General features: G+C 42.4%; 1 protein-coding gene across 17 annotated transcripts in view; it reads left to right on the top strand.

The window, feature by feature from the left end:
- Positions 1 to 11,871, top strand: part of si:dkey-178k16.1 (band 4.1-like protein 1) — a 73,930-nt gene continuing 62,059 nt past the window's right edge. For 3 of the 17 annotated variants that reach the window (XM_064306521.1, XM_064306524.1, XM_064306516.1), the window contains exon 1: positions 4 to 315. The gene's annotated coding sequence lies outside the window, so the exon portion shown is untranslated. Of the gene's footprint in view, positions 316 to 11,871 lie in introns of all 17 variants that reach the window. The other 14 variants (XM_064306531.1, XM_064306532.1, XM_064306530.1 and 11 more) reach the window with 9 other exon arrangements.

The raw sequence follows: 11,871 nt of genomic DNA, 5'->3' as shown, positions 1-11,871 counted from the left end.
TGCTGTGTTGAGGCGGAGGCTGTCAACTGCATTTTAATGCGCTCGGGCACACGCCGACGTTCCGAAGAATATCGAGACTTGCGAATACGCCTCTTTCCCACCCTGCCTCTCTAATTCATCCTGTCCCTCCCTCTTTTGCTCTGCTTCTATTGCTCACACTCGCTTTCGCAGCTCTTACATTCTCGAGCACCATCTCCCTTGTCAGGGAAAAGAAGCAACGGGGCGGTGGCGGTGTTGGATTCATTTGCTGGTTGTGCCCCCTGTAACCTCAATGGTCCACATCTGGACGAGTGATTGACTGTCAGATCTGGCAAGGTACGTGCCAATATAGCCGACCATGGAGTGTGTTCGCGATTTTATTCGTGCGTCGCATTGTTTCCAATGATACGATACATCCCTAATTTCTCAACGAACCACTATTCTCTGTAAATGACGCTGCACCTCTGCTACAGGGCACTGGTAAGGCACGACACCGCTGCAATTGCATTGTTCTGTCTTCGTTCATCTTCAGATGTTTGCGATCATTTCCCTTTCTGCTCTGTCGTGGATGTATTAGTAATATGTTCTCTTGAGTGGTCATGGAATACACGGTGGACTACTGTGTCAGCAGGGGCGTGTTGCATTCGCCTGGAGCGGAAGGGTAGCCTTGCCTGTTACGCCTTCTATTAAAGGAATTGTGGAATTTTATATATATATATATATATATATATATATATATATATATATATATATATATAATGTGTGTGTGTCGCTGTGTTGTTATATTATAAGCATGTAGGTACATAATGCGTTAATGTGAAACGTTTTGGTATCGACAAATTGACAGTGGTAGTGAGGTGAGGTGTTTCTGTTGGATAGGTATGCGCTTGCTTTGAGCACATCGAAACCTCGAGCCTCATATAGGCTACTGATTTCCTGCTACACCATTGCTGGGAGCCAACCTCTGTTACGAGGCAAGATCACAAAGTAAGGTACAGCGGCTGAATAAGGGCAATTTTTAAAAGTCCTTCTCGGACCTTTTGCTCAGGACGTGCTTTTATTTTTGACAGCTTCGGTCTTTCCCTATTCCTGCGCGAACGAGAGCTCCCATACAAACACATAGGCGGTGAGGCGGCTATAGCCAATTATAAGGCTGCGAAGCCGGAGTCTGGGTAAAAATCGCCTAATAGCTGCTGAAGAATGGATGCTCCCAAAGTGTGTGTGTGTATGTGTGTGTCGGTGTGACAGATAGATATATAGATAGATAGATGGATGTTGGGGGTTTGTGAGTAGGGTGACCACTAAGGGAATATGAGAAATATCATAGTTGAGACAGGGAAGCTCATGGTTTGGGGGTGGGGATGGGGGCAAGAACAGCAATTGATTTTGGCAGGTTAGGAGAGGTTGATAATCATGACTAAGCAATCATCATCAAGCTTGCTGACCTTCTTCCACACTTGCCACTTTATGTTTTTGATGTGAACTGGTTTGCTTCCTCGTTTACTTGTTTATGCAAACACAGAGTAAACATTACTTATGTAATCTTTTCAGAAAAGTATTAAATACAGCTATATATGTAATATTTACTAACCAACTGTGAGTTGACTGCACTAAGTAGACTATTTTAATTTCTAGTTATTTGGCAGGTGGCTTTAGCCAAAATGACTTACAAACATACATTTTACATGGTAAGCGAACACCATGAGAGTGAAATACTCAATGTTTATTGCATACAGCCTTGTGGTTTTGACTTGTATTTCCTGTTAGGAGGAGTTGTAGAGGTTTTAGTGTTATAATGTGTAAATACATATTTTAGAAATAGTTTCTATGTATTTGTTTTTTGTCAGCGTATTCTCACATCTGATTATCATGGTTCTTAATATCTTAATGTGTCATTGCAATGATTTTATTTTCCACTGAATACTAAAGGGATTTTTTTAAATCATAGTTTTGTTTAATTTGAACACTGCTGATGTGAAAGATTTTTACAGATGCCTGATTTTTGGTTCTGTTGCTTGTACACATAGCTGTGTGAATTGAAGCAGTCAGATCCCAGTATCACTTTTTGTAGTGAAAAGTCAGTGAAATTTTGGTGAAACACCATCTTGGTGTTCAGGTGAAAACCCGGCTATGTTTGAAAAGTGAAAGTTTTCTTGCCGACTAGGATGTAGCCAGGCTAATACCCGAGTTATTCTAGCCTGTTTATGTCAAAATGTCTCTCAACCTAGACTTTCACCCTTCTATACATCTAGATTCTGGGTTTTTGCTCACTGGGATGTGAACATAACCTTTGCTGTTGCTTGAGGCTTTGAATGCTGCACCTAGTGACATAAAGCAGAGTGTGTCAGGACACCTTTAGCCCAGAAGTCTGGTCTTTCCCCACAATGAGTCTCGGCTTGTTTTGGTGAGATGCTGTCTCTATGGCTTGGAAGGAGCAGGTCCAAGGAGGGATATTGGCTTTTAGAATATGGCATGAACAACATTCAAACATTCAGTTTTTTGATATGAGTGAATGAGCTGGTCTTAATGCCCAGACTGGCCATGCTCATACAGCAGCAGTGACCAGAGTGTCTCACTATGTTTAAAGAGTGTCTCAATGATTGCAAAGTGTTACTACGCCTTATAGGCAGGCTGTTGAGCCATTGTTTTTCATGTGTAGTGGATGGTCGACTGGGGGAGAATTTTCTAGATGTGGTGACACATTATGACAGTGAAGCTGTCGGCAGAATCATAATCCATTGTAATTTTCACCTCTAGGATAGTAAAGATAGTGACAGGAAACAATTGGAGATTATTATGGAAGGTTGTACATATTCTCCTGTAAAATCCATTTATTTAATTTCCTTAAAATGTCCGACTAAATACTGACTTGTCCTACAACATACTTCTGAAAAGGTGAAACTTGCAGTTATATCTCACTCCCCACTGCATGTGTGTGCCAATGCCTACTGCCAGTGGAGCAGCATCATTGTTTATTTACTTCTAATAAGAGTGTCTTTCTCAAAAGAAATACTGTTATGCTTTTTTAGTGGTTAATCATTTTCATTATAGCAGGGATTAGGGGTCTGCATCCTGACCCGAACCTGACATGGCCTGAAGGCTTGCTGTGATTGGGCTGGGTATCGGGCCTATTTTTAGCCCTGTGACGTCGGGTCAGATCGGGTACGAGCCACTGCCAGCCTGGAAGTTTACAAATAGTGGCATAGCAACGCTTCTGCCAACTGATAACAATGATCAGCAATGAACAATGACACAAATATATGTAATGCAAAGCTTCCAGTTTTTGTACTGTTATGCTCAAATTGCAAATTTAAATGGCCATATGTGACTGCAGTAAAGCTAGCTGGCTAGCCTGTTCTGATTAATATGAACAGTGCTGAGTGTAGGCTATTACTGTTACGATTAACAGAAGGACAAATGAAAGTAAAACTAGCTGGCTAGCCTGTTCTGATCATTAGACTTTCAGACATTAAATAGGCGATAAATTATTCCTCCATTTTATAAACATAGCCTGCTTTATGCAAACACATACTGAAAGATAGAGGACATCGCTCCTGAGCTGTTTGCTGCAGAGGTGCAAGCTTAACAAACTTAACGTTTAAAAGAAGGAAAAATGTGTTTAAAAATTGGCGTTTGTTGTCAATCATTTTTAACAGCTGGCAGAAATGTTATTTCCCCCACTCCTGGATCGCAGGGCACCTAGCTGCTTTCCTGCAGTAACACTGCTTATTTTCTATTGTGCTGTATGGTGTTGTTGGCTTCAGCAATCAGGCTCTAACGGGTTCAGGCTAAAAATTTGGATAGAGCTTCTCGGGTTGATTTGGGTCATGCCATAACAACGTCAGGCTTAGGCTGGCTTGGGCCTTCTTTCTAGCCTATGCAGACCTGTAGCAGGGATAGGCTCTCAGCTAGGCTCTCTGACAATTGCCCTTGCTTTAACTTTAAGACAGTTTTCAATATTTTGATAGTGTCAGCCATTAATTGCTTTACATTCAGATACGACAATACTGCAGTGCCTTTTGGGTTTCGTTTAGACCTGGCACTTAAACTACCCGATTCCACTAATTATTGATTAGATTGAAGCACTGCACCTCCTTTGGATCTGAGAGTGTTAAGAGAGCTGAGGAGCCTGTTGAATTGTGGGTCTCCAGGGGCAGCCCTCAGAAGGCCTGGCTTGTGATAATGTAGCTATGGTGTACTGACAGTATGCATTAATGGTATAGAACATCTCCACATCTATACCTGTTGCTCTTTTAAGAGAGCTTAATAAACCAAGCAATTTACAGTACTAGACCACAAGGGCCTTTTACTGTAGCCAATAGTTTCACAGTGATGTTGAGGAATATGTGTTGAGATGAATACTACATCAATAATGCATCTGTGTAAAAAATAAGACATATTTCTCATGTGTCTCCTGCAAATGTCAAAACACCTCATGCACTAAGTATTCCCTTCATAGCCAATAACATGTATCCTGCAATGAGAAAGCAGGAAATCATAGCTTGGGACTGCAGAGAGAAAGCAGGCTTTCCAAGGACCCTGACAATGTACTCATATCATGTCAAACAAAATCTTACTGAGCCATGTTTCAGGGGGTTTCTGGCTACCTTACCTTACCACAGGTAGACCAACAGTACAGCTTCTGTAATGTACCCTTTAAAGAATTTACAGATGGCTGTCCAGTTTCTTATGACTTTTTCAGTTTCACTTTTTTTTATTGAACTGGTTTCAATGAATGCAAACATTTGACCTGAGGTCAGTGGTGACAAAATGTATGCATTTACAACTTGTTTGTGTTTTAAAGGTTACAGTGTACTTTCGTATAAGTTAAGGACATGTTTTTATTTAAGCTTTTCGGGCATCGCTAATGCTCAAGCGTGAGTTAGAGAAGTATGTTTTACAAGTGTAGTTTGCAAGCAGAGATATTGCAACAGATGTTAGACTTCACATGCAGGTTACATAGCATAGTTTGTTCAGAAATCACAAAGGAATTTCAAACCAGCCAGAGCTTAGTTATGAAAACAAGTGTGATTTTCATGTGCATACACAGCGCTGCATAGTAAATATACACATTAATATACATCTTTTAGTTGTGGCACAGTTTAAGGCCAATGGCAACGACGGGGCGTGGTCTTGCCCATGACATTCCGTTCACTAGACCCTCAAGCATCTTCTGTGTTTACTGCACTCTGCATGTGCTTGCACTTGTAGATGGAATTTCCACTGTTTCTGCCCACTTTTTGTGTTTGCAGTTAGTGTTTGTCACTGTTTTTGTAGCTATGATAGACATATGCAATGACAAGCCTGTACAACAAAAGATTTAACAAGCCATAAACTGGCCACCAATGTAATTGTGTGCAACATTTCATGAAAGCAAAGGTTGGATTAAATTTATCTCCAAGAGTGGAATTTGTCTCCATCTTGCTCTTGAGGCAAATTGGATTCTCCAGTCCAATTCCGGGGGGATGACAACAGTGCAGAATCTCCGTCAGCTTTCCACTTTGACTGAGCCCTGCAGATATGTAGTCAGCTATACATACAGATCATACAGATAGACAGACCCATAGACGGACAGGCACACACACACACACATACATACACATACTCATGTGTGTGTGCACAAACACACACACAAACACGCCACTCAAGTGTGGCATGTTTAGTCAAGTATTCACTGTGGCCCTGCTTGTTTTGTAGAAAAACAAGCAGGGCAACAGTATGTTTAATGTTGCTGAAAGGATTGTGTGTGGATGGAAGGTGGAGCAGACTGACAGGAAGGTTCAGGTATTCAGCCCTAGTGTGGCTTTGATCCAAACTGCGATTTTAAAGAAACAACTGCGGCTGAAGTGTGCAGGGTGAAGACGGACGAGGGAAGCATTTTGGTCGTGCCGAAAGAACATAAACTTCCTGTAGAATGGTCAGAATGCATTTTACACCTTGTCAGCTTGTTCAGGCAGGTTTGTGCATAGAAGCAGTCTAAACTCTGCCCTTACATACTTCTGGAAACCCGTGTTCTTTTGTACTGCCAATGACAACGTGTAACGCTTTTTGCAAACACTCTGCCGGTGTCACAATGACACACTCCACAAAAGACTGAGAGCTATTTCGCATGTTTATGAACGTGCTGCAAGAATATGTGCCGTACACTTGGCACAATGGAAAGTATTCTGTGGTCAGGGTCAGTGAGCTCAGGCTACTTTTGCTGCAGTGAATAATCACCTCTTACAAAGCCCTGTCCGCCATGGTTACTGCTGATAACCCTGTGTCCTGAAAAGCATTAGATGGCCTATGGCACTGTGTCAGGTAAGCCTCTTACTAGTTGATGGACCTATTTTCCACATTAAAGTTGTCCAGTTGGTTTTCTGGAATTGAGGCTCATAATTGCATGTCACACGGTCTTAAATCATCCACATGGCATCCATGATTGAAAGTTTTTATTGAAGCTTATGTCTAACTTGCTGCTCCACCATATAATTTGCTTTACAAAATAGTCTGCTGCTATCTATTGTCGTTCCCACTTAATACCCGAGCAAAACAACCTATTTTCTGCTAGATTATGACTGTTTTTAGCTGTTTATTCTTTTGTGCTTGTGTTCTATGTCACCAGAAGGGTAAACTCAAATGAAATGGCGCCATGACAGCTTCTCTCTTTTTCATCAACATTTCAACATTTCTTTCTTCTTCTCTGTACTTGCTGGCCTGCATTTATTCATTTATTTTAATTTTTATTTGATGGGGACAATAAATATTAATCAACATTTCACTTTCCACATCAATGTATATGTGCCCGAGTTAGCTAATGAGCCTATTTTCATCTGCAGTCCCTTTGATTTAAGATTAAACAACGTTAGTTGCAGAATTATACAGATGCAAAACACCTGACACCTGCTTAAATGGTATGTCCTTTTGGTGGATTTATGCTCTTGGAATGTGTTGGGATGCATAGGAAGATGTTGTCATGGCACTGACTCTGAAGTAGGTAATCCAGTACCATACGTGTACAATGTGTTTATACACCATGATATGACCTGATAATGCTGCTTCTACTACAGCTGCAACTCACATCCGCCTCCTCAGTGGGCTCCAGAAAATTCACTGGCAGAAGGGTCGGAGCAGTGTGGTGTGGGAATGGGGGACATGGGGGAGCATAGCGACACCAAGCTGCCCACCTCTGGATTCCTTTCAATCTGAACTTCAAAGCTGCTCCTTGTCCTTTGAAAACTGAAGTGGCACATCTGTTACAGGGCTCCTGTAGACAGGGGGAGGGAGGGCTAATGCCATCTTCATGGCATCTAAGTTGGGGGGGAGAGAAAAACAGAGAGAGATCGCTCTTATACGCTGGTAAAATCACAGTTCATGTGTGAAGTATCTGTTTTGACCCCTCCCTTCCCCATTGTCTGCACTTTTTGATTCCTCCCCTCTCAGCTGCCTGTCTGTTTTGTTCCTCCTCCCCTTTCCCCTGCCAGTCTGCTTTAACTCCACCCTTCCCCACTGTCAGTCTTCTTTAACTCCTCCCCTCCCTACTGTCTTTCCTCTGGAGCCCCAGGCAAGTGCTGCTTGTCATAACCTGCTCCCTCTGCTTGGAGCTCTCTCATTAACTGTAAGGTTAGGGCGTCACTTGTGCACACCCGAAGCACTGTCTCAGCGCTAGTTCTTTGTGCAAAGAAACTTGTTTGCGGCCTACGACAGAGGCATTCCTCTGAAGCCAAACGAGGCTGTTCCTTTTGTCTCCATGATTACCGAGCCTGTTAGTTCCACAGCAGCTGTGGGGCTTCTAGGGGTAGGAGTGGGTCGATGTGTGAGCGAAATATCCAGCTGTATTCGAAGAAAATCTCTCCCAGTTTCATGTCTGCTACATTCTTTATCGAGTTCCCTTTCATATAAAAAAGAATATAAAACAAGTGCAACATTTCTCCTGTGCTGTTGCCACATTGTGGGTATATACTTCTCTGCAAGACATATGCATGAATGGGATGAGTGCATCGACTCTAGGTGGTGCTTGGCTAATGGTTCATGGCTAGTTTGCATGTAATAGTAGGAATGCATGGACTATTTGTAGTTCTGGGTGAGTTTACAGGTGATCTACTGAAATATTAAAATGGCAGATTTGTGCAGCTCTCTTAATTGCTGCGGTCCTAATATGTTGATTTGAAACAGCTTGAGATAAACAGAGCTCTGTTTCTTCCCTAGTAGGGGACTGGCCTGGCAGGATTTCCATTTTAAGAAGATGGCATGAGGTTGAATGCCATGCCAGAATATGTGTTAAAATGATTTTGAAATTAATGGCTGACATGTTTATTTTTAATTTTGGAAGGCTTCCATATTTTGGCTGTCATGAAATGCAATGCCGTGATGCATCCTCCTGGTGCATCCTTTTCTGGACTGCAGAGGAACCTTACTCTGTGTTTATATTGAATGTAAATAAAGTAATTAAATACAGTTCATTTTGAAAATATTTTCACCCTGCCCTGTGTACAGTACTGTCTGTTAGTAGTAGTCTGTTAGAGTGTGGTAGTACAAACAATCAATCACACGCTAGTAGGAGAGGGTCTTTGAATGCTTCTGGCAAAGGTCTCTTCTGCCAAGGTTAATTGTTTCACTCTCTTCTAGCGCAGCTGACTGTGCTCAGGTCTGATCGGAGGTGAAATAACAACCTGGTTTCAGACATTACAATCAAACCATGTAAATAATTTTTTAGGATGGTTTGTTCACCTCACTGCTTGCTTTTTGGGGGTTCAGGCTTGGTTTTTGCTCAGTTCTCATTCTTTTAATCTATACAGTGTCTTTGTGACAGTTCTCTGGAAAAGGCACTATGCAAATAAAATTGAATCGATTTGATATTGGCATTGGGGAGAAGCCGCAGCCAGTGGGCCACAGTGCAGGAGAGTGCTGGTGCATTGGCTGTATTGGACAGCGTGTGAGCAGCGCATCCAAATGCAGTGGAAAGGGCATAATCGTCATTAACTCTGAGAAGATGTACAAGCGAAGCATTTTGGTAGAGCTGAAAGAATACAAATGTTATTATTGCAAGACAATTTGCGCCATTAATCCACAGACCTTGTGCGAATATGAACAAAATAAATTAGATTCAGTCATTCAGCTGATCTTGGCTTATGCTTTGGACTAGAGGGTATCCAGGACTGCACCTGGAGTTGAACGCCCCGTGACTATCTGCCTCTACTGTGTGACCTGGAAAGCCATTACACATATTAACAACTCTGTGAAAAAATACTGCCTGATATCAGTATAAAATTGAATTGTGTACTTTGTAACCAAGTAACTGAACCACTCTGCGCTTCATCCAGATGATGTTGGTGGGATGTGTATATTAGTTTTTGAGAACAGTTTGCCTCCTTGCTCATGCTGATAAGTGGCACATTGTCCTTCAGAAGGAGAGGCACAGAACACTTTAATGTCACTGCAGCCCCGCTCATTTTGATTGCAGTGAGTCAGCACAATCTTAAATTGTGTTTTTTTCTCTTCTGTCTCCCTCTCTTCTGTCTCTCACTCTGTCTCCTCAGCTTCCCTCCCCGCCCCCGCCCCAACCCACCTCTCCCCCCCCACCCCTACCCCCCCCCCCCCCCGCACCTTGCTGAATGCCTCTCCTTACTTAGGGATTAGATTGAACCCATTTTGTACTTCCAAATGCCATTTTCTCTACATGTTTTTGTGCCTCACATGGTTTTCTTACCTTTACCAACAAGGCTCTGTATTCAGGTTATGCCCGACTCTTTTCATTACATTTGCAAAGCCACCACTGCGAGGGCAAATGTTACAATGCCTCAGTCATATTTTTTTAATGCTCACAGGGTTTCATTGTTTTACTTTTTCACCTTCTGATGGGGACACTGCTTTCTGAACACATCGTTCTGTGGTTTCACTCCTTGATAAATGCAGAATAAGATCTTTACAGATGTACATGCATTCACAGAGTCACACATGCACACACACATGCAAGCTCACGCTGCAGAGAGGCAAATCAGTGTTACCAAACAGCCAAGACTTAATTACCCTATCAGAAGATGAAAGAAGAAGAGCAAGCCTTAATCAGCACTTACTGTGAACTGGGACATTTGATTATGGTCACATTTGTCCTTATTTAAAATGTCTGAGGAGTCCCACAGGGCTAGAGTTGTACCTTAGTGAAGAGTCTATTGGATGTGGCTAGAAGCTGGAGCTGCTGGAGTTTTGCGTTGTGATTCATTAAATGGATTTTCTCCATACCAGCATTCCCTGTGTTTTCAGCACTGGTCAAGATGACATGTTGATGGCCAAGGTACTATAGAAACTGTTCAGCAGCCGTATTAAATGGGTGTGGTTTAAAGTGCCAAGTGCTCTGTCTTTCCCCCTCCCGATCCCTATCCACCTATCCCATGGCTCTCAAACTGGTCAGACGGGTATGATCAGTGATCCTAGCTGCAGAGATCTTCCCTCCTTCCTGTCTGTTTTCAAATATCATTCTTTCAAATATATCCTGCCATTTAATGTCAAACACACTACAACAATGTTTAAACTATGTATATGTACGCACGCACATATAGTATGTATGTACTGTATGTATATGTATGTTCTAGTCGTTAAAATGATTCTGAAAGCGCTCACACTTGGTAGCTGTGTAGATGATGACAAAACTGGTTCTTGTGTGAAAAGGGCCTCCTGTGCGCTCATAGCCCCAGGCATAGGACTGCTAGTCGTTCTGCCCCAGGCTCCCATTATGGCGTTCCTATTTTTCCTGATCCACCATGTTAATGAGTGAGAGGCAAACTGAGGCTTGCACAGTACTGCTGCTCCTGTGCAGTGCAGCTAATATCGGCCCAGTGCTCCTGCTCTGCATCTAAGTGCTGTACTCCTCACACTCACTGGAGAACCTTACACGAATTTGTGCTCTGTATGGAAATGCAAAATACCACAGTACGCATATAACCTAGCATGCTTGGTTACTCACCCGATACTAAAATTTAAATGCTAAAATAATAGCTTATACAAATGTACCCATGTACGTTTATCTTCTCATACACGTGCACACACACACACACACACACACACAGACACACAAATTCTCTTAAGTGTCATATCAAGTTTATACTATATTCATACATTGCATTGATATTATTAGTGATAGCATCATGCTGTTATGTAGCTGTTTATGCCTATTTTATAGATAAAATGAGCAATTACAGTGAATGACCTAAGTTCATGACTGCTAACTCTATGCATGCTAGTATTTTTAGCAGTGTGAAACTATTACCTGCACGAGACCTCACTTCTGTTACCCCTTTTCCACCCACGCGAACCTAGTTCTGGTTCTGGGCTGGTGCTAGTGCCGGTTCACAGTTGGTTCAGCTTGCAAACCTTCTAAGAACTGGTTTGCTTTCCACGGGCTAGAGAGCCACGTCATTACGTCACTGTATACTAGCATATTAGCAAATTTAGGTCAAGTTCCATGCATTTATATGGGGTGGCCGATACACGTCCCCTTAGCAACCAAAAGCTAGCGCTGGACCACCTCTGACTTATTTGCCGGGACACAAAAAAAATCACGAAAGTGCTGAAAAAACAACCACTGGAGGATAACAAAGACATTTTTTCCTACATAACTAGGTACAGGTTGTTACCGATATTTCGCTTATTTCATATATAGTTGCAAATCAGTTTACGTTTTCCTGTCTGTCGAACAAAGGTGGTCGATAATAGGTGCTCTCACTCTACCTGGCGGTCACAAAGTTTTAGTTGGTCTTGGTTGGTCACGATAATCCCGCCCCCAGCCCCTGACGTAAGCGGTTCTTGGTTCTAGACCAGCCAAGTGTTGGTGCCGCTTTGGAACCAGTTTTCCTGGCCGAGAGCCGGTTCTTTTGCTGTCGAAAAGCGAAGAACTGGTTCGCGATTAGGCAC

Source organism: Anguilla rostrata, chromosome 13 (genome assembly GCF_018555375.3).
Source record: "Anguilla rostrata isolate EN2019 chromosome 13, ASM1855537v3, whole genome shotgun sequence".
NCBI lineage: Eukaryota > Metazoa > Chordata > Actinopteri > Anguilliformes > Anguillidae > Anguilla > Anguilla rostrata.
The sequence above is the reverse complement of the archived record's forward strand: the minus strand, read 5'-3'. Positions and strand labels throughout refer to the sequence as shown.